We start from the raw sequence: 14,297 nt of genomic DNA, 5'->3' as shown, positions 1-14,297 counted from the left end.
TTCTATGGAAAGATCCAGGGGAAATTTTTCAGTCTTAGAGTAAGTTCTTATGATGGACACAAGAGACATCCCGGGAACCAATGCAGAAGACACAGCCCCTATGGAAAAGACTCTTGTTGCCAGGTGGTAAGAATGGTGTTTATGAAAACTCCTGTCATCAGTCTCCTACAAAAGTGAGATGCCTCTAATCACAGACTCACCATCTGTGATGCTGGGCAGGCAATACTTGACTGGGAATTTTCTCAGTACTCATAAGTCCATGGAGAGAGATCACAAGGACACCTTATGGACAGAGATAATTTATTTAGACAGATTTCCCTGAGAGCTGGCACAGTTGGACTTACAATGCTGCTTATGAACCTCATGTCTCAGGTTTCTAGCCTTACAATTAGCTACCAAATGCAGATCTGATAATCTGCACCTCCCAGTAGGCAGAAAAAAAACAGAACATTTTCACTAGATCCAAGCCAAGGTCTCAGAATATAAAAGGAGGTGGAAGGAGAATCTCGATAAAGTTTTACTGTTGTCCCATAGCAAAGTTTGCCCAAATGGACACTAGTCTAACTAAGAACCACAAACTAACTAGTCTGTGAGGCTGGCTCAAACAATAAGCTTATAGGACCTATGCCTATGTTCTGCCCTATGATTATTCTCCTATGAGAAATGACACAAAAGACAATGATAAAGCAAAATTATGGCTACTCTTGAGAGGGAATAGATCAACAGCAAAGGCCAAAACAAAAGTTACAATACGCAATGAATTAGTTCACCCGATGTTTTCTCTTGCTAATCTAATTTGAAAAGAAAAAGACAATTGTTATTGCCCTCTCTCAACTGTACCCTACAGACAGAAATCCAGTAAGCTGACTCATTGATTTTAACTTTTTTCCATCTTTATCAGGCATTCTGAGAACTTAGATGCACTCTTCAGAGTGAGCAGGGTGTCCCAGCTAATGCTGTCCCTTCGTGGTCTCTAGAACTGTAGAGGAGAAAAAAAAAATCTTTCCTCTATCTTTTTTGTACTGTGACTGAACCTGTGAAATAGACTGACAAAAAAAAACATATCAAGAGAAGAAAAGGCATACAAATTTTATTTGATGTTAATATTTTAATTTATTTTATAAAGGGCCTTCATAGAAAGAAATAAAGACTCAAAGAAGTGGTTAATTTTTTTTAATGTTAATTTATTTTTGAGAGAGAGTGAGAGAGACAGAGCATGAGCAGGGGAGGAGCAGAGAGAGAGGGAGACACAGAATCTGAAGCAGGCTCCAGGCTCTGTCAGCACAGAGCCCGACGCGGGGCTCGAACTCACAAACTGTGAGATCATGACCTGAGCCAAAGTTGGACGCTCTACTGACTAAGCCACCCAGACGCCCCAAAGAAGTGGTTAAATTTGGGGAACATATACTATCTTTAAAAAGGACAATAAAATTTTGGAGAAGTGACATCACAAAATAAAAAGGAGTTGGGTTTCTAGGAGCAGTAATGTGTGGGAAGGTAAATATATGGGGGAAACTAATAGAAGATAAGGGTCATATAGGTCATGAATAAGGTTTCATTAATTCAGTGGCATCTCAGCACCATCTCCATCTCTGATGATAAAAGCTATTCTTTCCCTCCTGGTGAGAGAGGTGGAGATGTCTTCACAAGGAAAACTTATGCTCTGCTTTTAGGCAGATAGGGGGAGTGTAGAAAGCTTTTCTCATATCTTGTTTTTCTCAGATGTCTTCAGCTCAAAATAATTTTTATACCATTGTGACATATCTTGGTGTAGAATATTCTGATCCTTTTACTAATATGGTGTTAAATTTAATCATCACTCCCCAATAGTTATCCTACTTCAACAAATGTTATCACTTCTTACATATCCTTCCAGAGATAGGCTGATTAATTTTAAGCATATATTTTCTTCCATAAATGATCTCATACAAGATTTTCAATACCTTACTTTTCTACTTAGTAATTTACCTTGGCTGTTTTTCTGTCTCAATAAATAACTTTCTCATTCTTTATTTATTTTTTAATTTTTTGCTATTGCTGTCAGAAGTGAATATCTTTCCACTGACAAGATATATCATAATTCATTTAAACAAAACTCTGTTAGTGTAACTTTTCTAATACTATGATATTTTGGTTCTGTCACTGCATTATTTTTATGTTTTTCTTTGCATATATGTCGGGGTATATTTATAGAATAAATTATTAGAAGAATTACTGAGTCCAAAAATGTAGATATTTTGCTTAGGAATTGTAAAAACTTACACTTCCACCAAAGACTATTACAGTCCAATTATTTATTTATACTACTGTGAAAATCAATAAAGGGAAATTTTATTTAGAATTGAATTGGGAGGCTGAGAGGGGGAGATCCCATGCCTTATGACTCATTGTCAATCACAGACAGGAAGAGATGGACCTTACACATGGATACTACTTTACTATCCAAGCAAGTGGAAGAAAAGCTTTCCTCTTAGCCAATGAAAGACTGTTACAACTCAACCAATGAAAAGCCACTATATTTCAAATTCCCAATTTATTACAATAGACTTTTTTTGGTTATAGTAGTCTTCCCACCTTTTGCTCTTACTCTATAAAAGAACATTCCTCTCCTTTGTTCTGTGGTCTTGCTTGTGGTTTTTCCACAGTTTGCTTGTCCCAGATTACAATTCTCTGTCATTGGCAAATGAACTCTTTTTATGCTGGTAAAATAAATGGCAGTTTTATTTTTAAAGTTAACACTACCCAGAGTGGGTTATTAAAAGTTCTGAAAACATCTCATTGTAAATTATTTCTCATTTCTCTTATTATGAGAGAATTTTTATCATAATTTTATATGTTTAAAAAGCATATGTTTATATATTAAATTCTGTAGGTCACCTTAAGTTCTGCACCAGCAGAATAAGATACTCTGTAGTTGGGGAGATAGTTAAATTAATTAAAGCCTAGTAGTTATAGTAGAGCATTGCAGTGAATACTATGGTGTTGTGCCCAGATCCCCTTTCCAGAGCTGTTGCATCCATTCTCCAGATTCTGGCTAGGAATTAGCTACTGACAGGTCACAGCTATATTCTTCTTCATGGGCAATTAAAATTGTCTGTAGGGAATTGTCCTAGCTTAGATTGTGCTCCCAAAAAGGAAGAAGCCTGCAGCCAATGACTGGTTAATGCAGGGATACAAAAGACCAGACCCTTGATTCAGTTGGAGCAACCCTGAAGGGCCATCCCAGCCCCAGAGCTACTATAGTAACAGTTGAAGAATCAGTTATAAGGGCATTGTGCTTGATTTCTCCCTCTACCAAATTCTGATTTCTTACTTCACTACAGGTAAGGTATTTTTAAATAAATTTTGTACATGCTAACTCCCATCTTAGAGTATATCTAGGGAACTCAATCAACATGGTTGGTGGTGGCAGGTGTGAGCCTAGGGAGCAGCTCACTTATTATAGGCCTGTAACATAAGCAAGAAGAAACTTCATTGCTTTAAGTCAGTGGGATTAGGGGATTGCTTTGATACAACACAAGCTAGTATTTCATCACTACATAACATAAGAGACCCTTCTAACTGTTGCATAATGGCTCCTTTTTTAAAAAAATGTTTTACTGGAGATATGTTCTTACATAGTTCACAGTTTTTTCAAGTAAGTGACCTACTGGTAGATATTTCTACACTTTTATTTTCTGCTATACTGTTTATCGTCTACATTATTTAATAGCATTCTCTTTAAAATTGGAACAAAAAAAAGTATTTGAATCAGTTAATTTCCTATATGTTGGCAGTTTCTCTATAATGTTTTGAGAAAACTATTTGAATACTTGGCTGTAATAAAAATATAAAAGGTCTAGTGGGGGAGTGTTAAGATGGTGGAGGAGTAGGGAAACCATAAGGTTTTTTCCTCCCTTGAACACAGATAGATAGTTATCAAATCATTCTGAACATCAAAGAAATTAACAACAGGTCTGAATGAACAAAAATTCCAAGACTACATGTAGAAAAGGGACAAGCATTTGGAAGGCAGGAGGTGCAGAGAGTTTACTGGGAGAGATATTGCTCTGTCAGGCCCCAAGAAGGGATCAACTTAAGGAGGCTACTGCAAAGTAGTAAAAGCAGCTAAGCACAAAATCTGAAGTTTAGCAGTCCACTACTATGGGGGGAGTATCTGGCCTAGAGGTACTCAAGTGGTAAAGCAGGGTAGAATCCCAGATGTGGTCTGAGGATCCATTAGGTCATAAGAAAGAGGGGTTACCCCAACACACTGTGCTGTTTCCAAGCATAAGAGAGGGGACTAGCTCGGGCTGAAGGCTGCAACAAGAGGTGCCTGCTTTCTGCTCTGTTTTGACATAAATTCTGAACAGAAGTACAGTCAGCCACTGCTTTTTTTGCATCAGCTGGCAAAAGCATGGCGAGACCCTACCCCAGAGGAGCAGCTCAGGTCCAAGCCACAGGGATTCCTAAAATTTGGAGTTTTGAAACAGTCATGTGCCTAAAATAAAAAAGCCTGGACAGAGGCTGGGTGAACACGGGATTCTGACAGAAACTGGGGACAGAAGAGGGGTGATTAACAGTTTTTCTGTGAAGTTTCTCTGAAGAGTGGGGTGTGTGAACATTCAGCTCAGGGACTATAGCATGGGGCCCAGCCATATTTATTCCATCCTGCAGAGCTAAAGCCATCAGGGAGCAAAACAGCGCCACCAACTAGAGGCCTGAGCCAGTTACATCAAGCCCCACCCACCTGCACACCAGAGGTGCATTTTCACTAAAATAAGTCAGCCTGAGAGTCAGTGCAGCAGCCCCTCCTTACAGGACACCAGCACAAACAACCCCTTTGCACTGAGTTTATGATCATAGCGCTGCAAACCTTCAGCTCTAGGCAAATAGGATCTAACTTCCATTTAATTTTTTTTTATTTTTTTAAATATTATTTTTTCACTTATTTTCTTAGTTTTTAATTTTTTTTTTTTACTTTTTACTATTATTTTTTTAAATTTTTAATTCCTTTTTTTACTCTTTACTATTATTATTTTTATATAGACATATTTTACATACACATATTCCTTTATTTTTTTTTATTTTATTTTTGGATCCAGATTCTTTTGTTTAATTTTTTTAAAATGTTTATTTATTTTTGAGAGAGACAGACAGAGAATCAGTGGGGGTGGAATAGACAGAAAGGGAGAATCCCTTTGTCACAGAATCCAAAGCAGGCTCCAGACTCTGAGTTGTCAGCACAGAACCCAATGTGGGGTTCAAACTCATGAGCTGTGAGATCATGACCCAAGCCAAGGTCAAATACTTAACCGACTGAGCCCCCCAGGTGACCTTGGATCTAGATTCTTTTAACAAGCACACCAAACAAGCACACCAAAACACACCCAGGATCTAGTTTTTTGTTTTGTTTTGTTACTTTGTTTTTTTGTTTGTTTCTTACTTGTGTGTTTTCTTTCTTTGCTCTTTTCTGAACAAAATGATGAGACAGAGAAACTAACCTGAAAAGACGGAAAAGACAATAGAGCTCAGGACTAGAGATTTATTCAACACAGGCATAACTAAGATGTCTAACTAGAATTTAAGACCATGATTATAAGAATCCCAGTTGGGATTAAAAAAGTACTGTAGACACCAGAGAATCCTTTTCTGCTGAAATAAAATAACTAAAATCTAATCAGGCAAAATTAAAAATGCTATAACTGAGATGCAGTCTCAACTGTATGGCATGGTGGTGAGGATGGACAAAGTAGAATAGTACATCACTGATATAAAAGATAATTATGGAAAATAAGCTGAATAGAAGAAAGATACAAATGCCAAAGATCATGATACAAGACTTAGAGAACTCAGTGACTTATTAAAAGGAGTTATTAAAACTAACTTATTAAAAAGTAATTACATTTGTGTCATAGGAGACCAGAAGATGAAGAGAGACAAAAAAAGGGCAGAAGGCTTATGTCAACAATTATAGCTAAAAATTTCCCAAATCTGGGGAAAGACACAGATATAAAAATCCAAGAAAAACAGAGACCTCCCATTAAATTCAACAAAAGCTGACCATCACCAAGACATATCATAGTCAAATCTACAAAATACACAGACAAGGAAAGAATTATAAAATAAACAAGGGAAAAAAGTCCATAACATACAAGAAAAGACAGATCAGGTTTTCAGAAGATCTCTCCAGAAAACTTGGCAGGCCAGAAAAGAGTGGCAGGATATTTTCAATGTGCTGAATGGGAAAATATGCAGCCAAGAATTCCTTATACAGCAAGACTGTCATTCAAAATAGGAGAGGTAAGACGTTTCCCAGACAAAAATTAAAGGAGTTTGTGACCACTAAACCAGCCCTGCAAGAAATGTTAAGGGAGACTCTCTGAGTAGAGACAAAACAAAATAAAACAAAACACCAAGAGCAACAAAGACAAGGAAAAAAAAAAACATAGAACAATACCAGGAACATCAACTCTAACAAGTAACACGATGGCACAGAATTCATATCTTTAAATAATTACTCTGAATGTAAATGGACTAAATTCTCCAATAAAAATACATAGGTTATCAGAATGGATAAAAAAAGAAAAACAAGATTCATCAATACACTGCCCATAAGAGACTCATTTTAGATCTAAAGACACCTGCAGATTGAAAGTGAGAGGATGGAGAACAATCTATCATGCTAATGGACATCAAAAGAAAGCTGGAGCAGCCATACTTATATCACACAAACAAGACTTTAAAATAAAGACTGTAACGAGATGAAGAAGAACATTACACCATAACTAAGGGGTCTATGCATCAAGAAGATCTAACAATTGTAAATATTTATGGCCCCAACTTGGAAAACCCAAGTATATAAATTGATGTTGAACAAACAAAATCATTGATAATACAATAATAGTAGGGGACTTGACTACTCCACATACAACAATAGATGGACTAGACCAGATGGACTTAACAGATATATTTAGAACATTTCTTCCTAAAACAGCACAATACACATTCTTCTTGAGTACAAATGGAACATTGTCCAGAATACATCACATAACTGGGTCACAAATCAAGCTTCAAAAAGTACAAAAAAATTGAGATCATACCATGCACATTTTTAGGTCACAACGATATGAAACTTGAAGTCAATCACAACAAAAAAATTGGAAAAGCCTTAAATACATAGAGGTTAAAGAGCATCCTACTGGGGCGCCTGGGTGGCGCAGTCGGTTAAGCATCCGACTTCAGCCAGGTCACGATCTCGCGGTCCGTGAGTTCGAGCCCCGCATCGGGCTCTGGGCTGATGGCTCAGAGCCTGGAGCCTGCTTCCGATTCTGTGTCTCCCTCTCTCTCTGCCCCTCCCCCATTCATGCTCTGTCTCTCTCTGTCTCAAAAATAAATAAAAAACGTTAAAAAAAAAAAAAAAAAAAAAAAAAGAGCATCCTACTAAAGAATGAATGGGTTAACCAGGAAAATAAATAAGAAATTTAAAAATACATGGAAGTCAATGAAAATGAAAACATGAGAATTCTTTGGGATGAAGCAAATGCACTCCTAAGGGGAAATTATATTGCAGTTCAGGCCTATCTCAAGAAGCAATAAAAATCCCCAATACAAAACCTATGTTATTCCTAAAGGAGCTAGAAAAGTAACAGCAAATAAAGCTTAAAGCCAGGAGAAAAGGGGAAATAATAAAGATTGGAGCAGAAATAAATAATATAGAAATAAACAAACCAAAATAACCCATAGTAGAACATACAATGAAACTAAGAACTGATTCTTTGAAAGAATTAACAAAATTGATAAAACACTATCCATATTTATCAAAAAGAAAAGAGAAAGGATTCCAGTATATAAAATCAAGAATGAAAGAGGAGAGATCACAATCAACACCAGAGAAATACCATCAATTATAATACTATAAAAATTTATATGCCAGCAAACTTGGCAGTCTGGAAGAAATGGAAAAATTCCTAGAAACTCACAAACTACCAAAACTGAAACAGAAAAAATAAGAAAATTTGAATAGACCCGTAACTAGCAAAGAAATTGAATCAGGAATCAAAAACCTCCCAATAAACAAGAGTCTTTGACCAAAGGCTTCCCAAGGAAATTGTATCAGACATTTAAAGAAGAATTAATAACTATTCTCAAACTGTTCCAAAAACCGGAAATGGGAGAAATATTTCCAAAGTCATTCTATGAAGCCCATATTATATTGCTTCCCAAACTAAACAAGGATCCCACTAAAAAGGAAAATTATAAGCCAATATCACTGATGAATCTGGATGCAAAAATTCTCAACAAGATATGAGGAAATCAAATTCAATAGTATGTTAAAAGAATTATTCTCCATGATCAAGTGGGATTTATTCCTGGGCTGCAGGGCTGGTTCAGTATTTGCAAAGCACTCTTTGTGATATAGCCCATTAATAAAAGAAAGGTTAAGAACCACATGATCCTTTCAATAGATGCAGAAAAAGTATTTGACAAAATTCTTGATAAAAACCCTCAACAAAGTAGGGATAGATGGAAAATACCTCAACATGATAAAGGCCATATATGGAAGACACACGCTAAAATCATCATCAATGGGGAAAATTGAGAGACTTTCCCCTAGGGTCAAAACAAGACAAGGGTACCCACTCTCATCATTAGTATTTAACATAGTACTAGAAGCATTAGCCTCAGTAATCAGACAACAAAAAGAAATAAAGGACATGCAAATCATCAAGGATGAAGTGAAACTTTCATTATTTGCAGATGACATGATTCTCTATGTAGAAAACCCAGAAGACTCCACCCAAAAATTGATAGAAGTAATGCATGAATTCAGTAAAGTCACAGGATATAAAATCAACATGCAGAAACCTGTTGCACTTCTATACACCAATAACAAAGCAGTAGAAAAAGAAATCAAGGAATTGATCTCATTGACAGTTGCACCAAAAACCATAAGAAACTAAAGAATAGGCCTAACTAAAGAGTTCAAAGTTCTACACTCTGAAAACTATAGAAGACTTATGAAAGATATTAAAGAGGACATAAAGAAATGGAAAAGCATTCCATACTCATGGATTGGAAGAACAAGCATTGTTAGACTACCCAAAGCAATCTACATATTTAATGCAATCTTATCAAGGTACCAATAGCATTCTTCACAGACTAGAAAAGATAATATAACATTTGTATGGAATCACAAAAATCCCCGAATAACCAAAGCATTTCTCAAAAAGAAAATCAAAGCTGGAGTCATCACAATTCCAGACCTCAAACTGTATTACAAAGTTGTAGTCATTAAAACAGTATGGTATAGGCACAAAAACAGGTGCATAGATCAATGGAATAGAATAGAAAACCCAGAAATGCATGCAAAACTGTAAGACCAACTAATCTTTTACAAAGCAGGAAAAAATATCCAAAGGGGGGAAAAAGCAGTCTCTTCAACAAATGGTGTTGGGAAACTGAATGGCGACATACAGAAGAATGAAACTCTACACTTTCTTACACCATCCACAAAAATAAATTCAAAATAGATGGAAGACCTAAATGTGAGACAGGAAACCATTAAAATCCAAGAGGAGAGCACAGGAAGTAACCTCTTTGACATTGGCTGTTATAGCTTCTTACTATATAGTAAGGGCATATAGTATAGTAATGTCTCCTGAGGCAAGGGAACAAAAACAAACATGAACTATTGGGACTTCAAGATAAAAAAGCTTTTGCACAGCAAAGGAAACAATCAACAAATCTAAACGGCAACTGATGGGATGGGAGAAGATAATTGCAAATGACATATCCCATAAAGGGTTAATATCCAAAATCTATAAAGAACTTATCAAACTCAACACCCAAAAATCAGACAACCCAGTTAATAAATTGGCAGAAGACATGAATAGACAGTTTTCCCAAGAAGACATCCAGGTGGCTAACAGACACATGTAAAGATGCTCAACATCACTCATCACCAGGGAAATACAAATCAAAATCAGAATGAGATACCACCTCACACCTGTCAGAACGTCCAAAATTAACAACACATGAAACTACATGTGTTGGCAAGGATACAGAGAAAGGGGGACCCTCTTGCACTGTGGTTGGGAATGCAAACTGGTGTAGTCACTCTGGAAAACATATGGAGGTTCTTCAAAAAAACGAAAATTAGAACTACTGTATGATCCAGCACTTGCATTATTAGCTATTTACCCAAAGATAAAAAAAACACAAAGATTTGAAGGGGTACATGTAACCCAATGTTTATCGTGGCATTACTAACAATAGCAAAATTATGGAAAGCCCAAATGTCTATCAACTGATGAATAAAGAAGTGATACAAATATACGATAGAATATTACTCAGCCATCAAAAAATGAAATCTTCTCATTTGCAATTACATGGATGAAGCTAGAATATATTATGCTAAGTGAAATAAATCAGTCTGAGAAAGGCAAATATGTTATTTCACTCATGTGTGGAATTTAAGAAACAAAACAGATGAACCCATGGGAAGCAGGAAAGAGAAGAGAGGGAAACAAATCACAAGAGACTCTAATGATAGCAAACTGAGAGCTGATGGAGGGATGTCGATCGGAGATGGTCTAGATAGGTGATGGGTATTAATGAGGGCACTTGTTGATGAGCCCTGGGTGTTGTATATAAGTGATGAATCACTGAATTCTATTCCTGAAACCAATATCACACCACTGCATGTTAGCTAACCTGAATTTAAATTAAAAAAATAATAAAAATTCTAGAAATTTCCATTACCCATGCCAGTCCATAGAAAAACTGAAGTTGAAATTTAGGCTTTTGTGTCCTGATGAAGGACATGTTGCTAGCCCTGGGACACTAGTTATATTTTCAATTTATTTCTGATTATAATTGAAAGAGATGCTGGCATACTTATTAATAATCATTTATAGTTAATTTTATAATCTTATATTAATCCCTATCAATTGATATTCCAAAACAGAGGTTCTTCTGCAAGGGGTAGTGAAAGTTACCCTAAAAAGGGGTAAAAATCTATAGCTTATAAACTAAATCTTGCCTCCACCTGTTTGTATATAGCCCTTGACCTAAGAACCTTTGGCATTTTTTTTTTACATTTTTAAGTCATTGAAAAAATTTTTTTATTAATGTGATGTATCACGTTGATCGATTTGCGAATGTTGAACCAGCCCTGCATCCCAGGAATGAATCCCACTTGATCATGGTGAATAATTCTTTTTATATGCTGTTGAATTCGATTAGCTAGTATCTTATTAAGAATTTTTGCATCCATATTCATCAGGGATATTGGCCTGTAGTTCTCTTTTTTTACTGGGTCTCTGTCTGGTTTAGGAATCAAAGTAATACTGGCTTCCTAGAATGAGTCTGGAAGTTTTCCTTCCCTTTCTATTTCTTGGAATAGCTTGAGAAGGATAGGTATTATCTCTGCTTTAAACGTCTGGTAGAACTCCCCTGGGAAGCCATCTGGTCCTGGACTCTTATTTGTTGGGAGATTTTTGATAACCGATTCAATTTCTTCGCTGGTTATGGGTCTGTTCAAGCTTTCTATTTCCTCCTGATTGAGTTTTGGAAGAGTGTGGGTGTTTAGAAATTTGTCCATTTCTTCCAGGTTGTCCAATTTGCTGGCATATAATTTTTCATAGTATTCCCTGATAATTGTTTGTATCTCTGAGGGATTGGTTGTAATCATTCCATTTTCATTCATGATTTTATCTATTTGGGTCATCTCCCTTTTCTTTTTGAGAAGCCTGGCTAGAGGTTTGTCAATTTTGTTTATTTTTTCAAAAAACCAACTCTTGGTTTCGTTGATCAGCTCTACAGATTTTTTAGATTCTATATTGTTTATTTCTGCTCTGATCTTTATTATTTCTCTTCTTCTGCTGGGTTTAGGCTGTCTTTGCTGTTCTGCTTCTCTTTCCTTTAGGTGTGTTGTTAGATTTTGTATTTGGGATTTTTCTTGTTTCTTGAGATAGGCCTGGATTGCAATGCATTTTCCTCTCAGGACTGTTTTCACTGCATCCCAAAGCGTTTGGATTGTTGTATTTTCATTTTAGTTTGTTTCCTTGTATTTTTTAATTTCTTCTCTAATTGCCTGGTTGACCCACGCACTCTTTAGTAGGGTGTTCTTTAACCTCCAAGCTTTTGGATGTTTTCCAGACTTTTTCCTGTGGTTGATTTCAAGCTTCATAGCATTGTGGTCTGAAAGTATGCATGGTATAATTTCAATTCTTGTATACTTATGAAGGGCTGTTTTGTGACCAAGTATATGATTTATCTTGGAGAATGTACCATGTACACTCGAGAAGAAAGTATATTCTGTTGCTTTGGGATGCAGAGTTCTAAATATATCTGTCAAGTCCATCTGATCCAATGTATCATTCAGGGCCCTTGTTTCTTTATTGACCGTGTGTCTAGATGATCTATCCATTTCTGTAAGTGGAGTGTTAAAGTCCCCTGCAATGACCACATTCTTATCAATAAGGTTGCTTATGTTTATGAGTAATTGTTTTATATATTTGGGGGCTCCTGTATTTGGCGCATAGACATTTATAATAGTTAGCTCTTCCTGATGGATAGACCCTGTAGTTATTATATAATGCCCTTCTTCATCTCTTGTTACAGCCTTTAATTTAACATCTAGTTTGTCTGATATAAGTATGGCTACTCCAGCTTTCTTTTGGCTTCCAGGAGCATGATAAATAGTTCTCCATCCCCTCACTCTCAATCTGAAGGTGTCCTCAGGTCTAAAATGAGTCTCTTGTAGACAGCAAATAGATGGGTCTTGGTTTTTTTACCCATTCTGATACCCTATGTCTTTTGGTTGGCGCATTTAATCCGTTTACATTCAGTGTTATTATAGAAAGATACGGGTTTAGTGTCATTGTGATGTCTCAATGTTTTATACTTGTAGCATTGACTCTGGTACTTTGTCTCACAGGATCCCCCTTAGGATCTCTTGTAGGGCTGGTTTAGTGGTGACAAATTCCTTCAGTTTTTGTTTGTTTGGGAAGATCTTTATCTCTCCTTCTGTTCTAAATGACAGACTTGCTGGATAAAGGATTCTCGGCTGCATATTTTTTTTTCTGTTCAACACATTGAAGATCTTGTGCCAATCCTTTCTGGCCTGCCGAGTTTCAAAGAGAGATCAGTCACGAGTCTTATAGATCTCCCTTTATAAGTTAGGGCACGTTTATCCCTTGCCGCTTTCAGAATTTTCTCTTTATTCTTGTATTTTGCCAGTTTCACTATGATATGTCGTGCAGAAGATCGATTCAAGTTACGTCTGAAGGGAGTTCTCTGTGCCTCTTGGATTTCAATGCCTTTTTCCTTCCCCAGTTCAGGGAAGTTCTCAGCTATTATTTCTTCAAGTACACCTTCAGCACCTTTCTCTCTCTCTTCCTCCTCTGGGATACCAATTATGCATATATTATTTCTTTTTAGTGTATCACTTAGTTCTCTAATTTTCCCCTCATACTCCTGGATTTTTTTATCTCTCTTTTTCTCAGCTCCCTCTTTTTCCATAATTTTATCTTCTAGTTCACCTATTCTGTCCTCTGCTTCTTCAGTCTGAGCTGTGGTCGTTTCCTTTTTATTTTGCATCTCGTTTAAAGCGTTTTTCAGCTCCTCCTGACTATTCCTTAGTCCCTTGATCTCTGCTGTCCTCTATACTGTTTTCAAGCCCAGCGATTAATTTTATGACTATTATTCTAAATTCACTTTTTGTTATATTATTTAAATCCTTTTTGATCAGTTCATTAGCTGTTGTTATTTCCTGGAGATTCTTTTGAGGGGAATTCTTCCGTTTGGTCATTTTGGATAGTCCTTGGAGTGGTGGGGACCTGCAGGGCGCTTCCCCTGTGCTGTGGTGTATAACTGGAGTTGGTGGGAGAGGCCGCAGTCCGACCTGATGTCTGCCCCCAGCCCACTGCTGGAGCCACAGTCAGACTGATGTGTGCCTTCTCTTCCCCTCTCCTAGGGGCGGGATTCACTGTGGGGTGGCGTGGCCCGTCTAGGCTACTTGCACACTGCCAGGCTTGTGGTGCTGGGGATCTGGTGTATTAGCTGGGGTGGGTAGGCAAGTTGCACAGGGGCAGGAAGGGCAGGCTTAGCTCACTTCTCCTTAGGTGATCCACTTCAGGAGGGGCCCTGTGGCAGCGGGAGGGAGTCAGACCTCCTGCCGGAGGGGTGGCTCTGCAGAAGCACAGCGTTGGGTGTTTTCGCGGAGCAAGCAAGTTCCCTGGCAGGAACTGGTTCCCTTTGGGATTTTGGCTGGGGGATGGGCGAGGGAGATGGTGCTGGCGAGGGCCTTTGTT

The sequence above is a fragment of the Panthera onca genome, chromosome X (genome assembly GCF_046562875.1).
Source record: "Panthera onca isolate mPanOnc1 chromosome X, mPanOnc1 haplotype 2, whole genome shotgun sequence".
NCBI lineage: Eukaryota > Metazoa > Chordata > Mammalia > Carnivora > Felidae > Panthera > Panthera onca.
Note: the sequence above shows the minus strand (reverse complement) of the source record.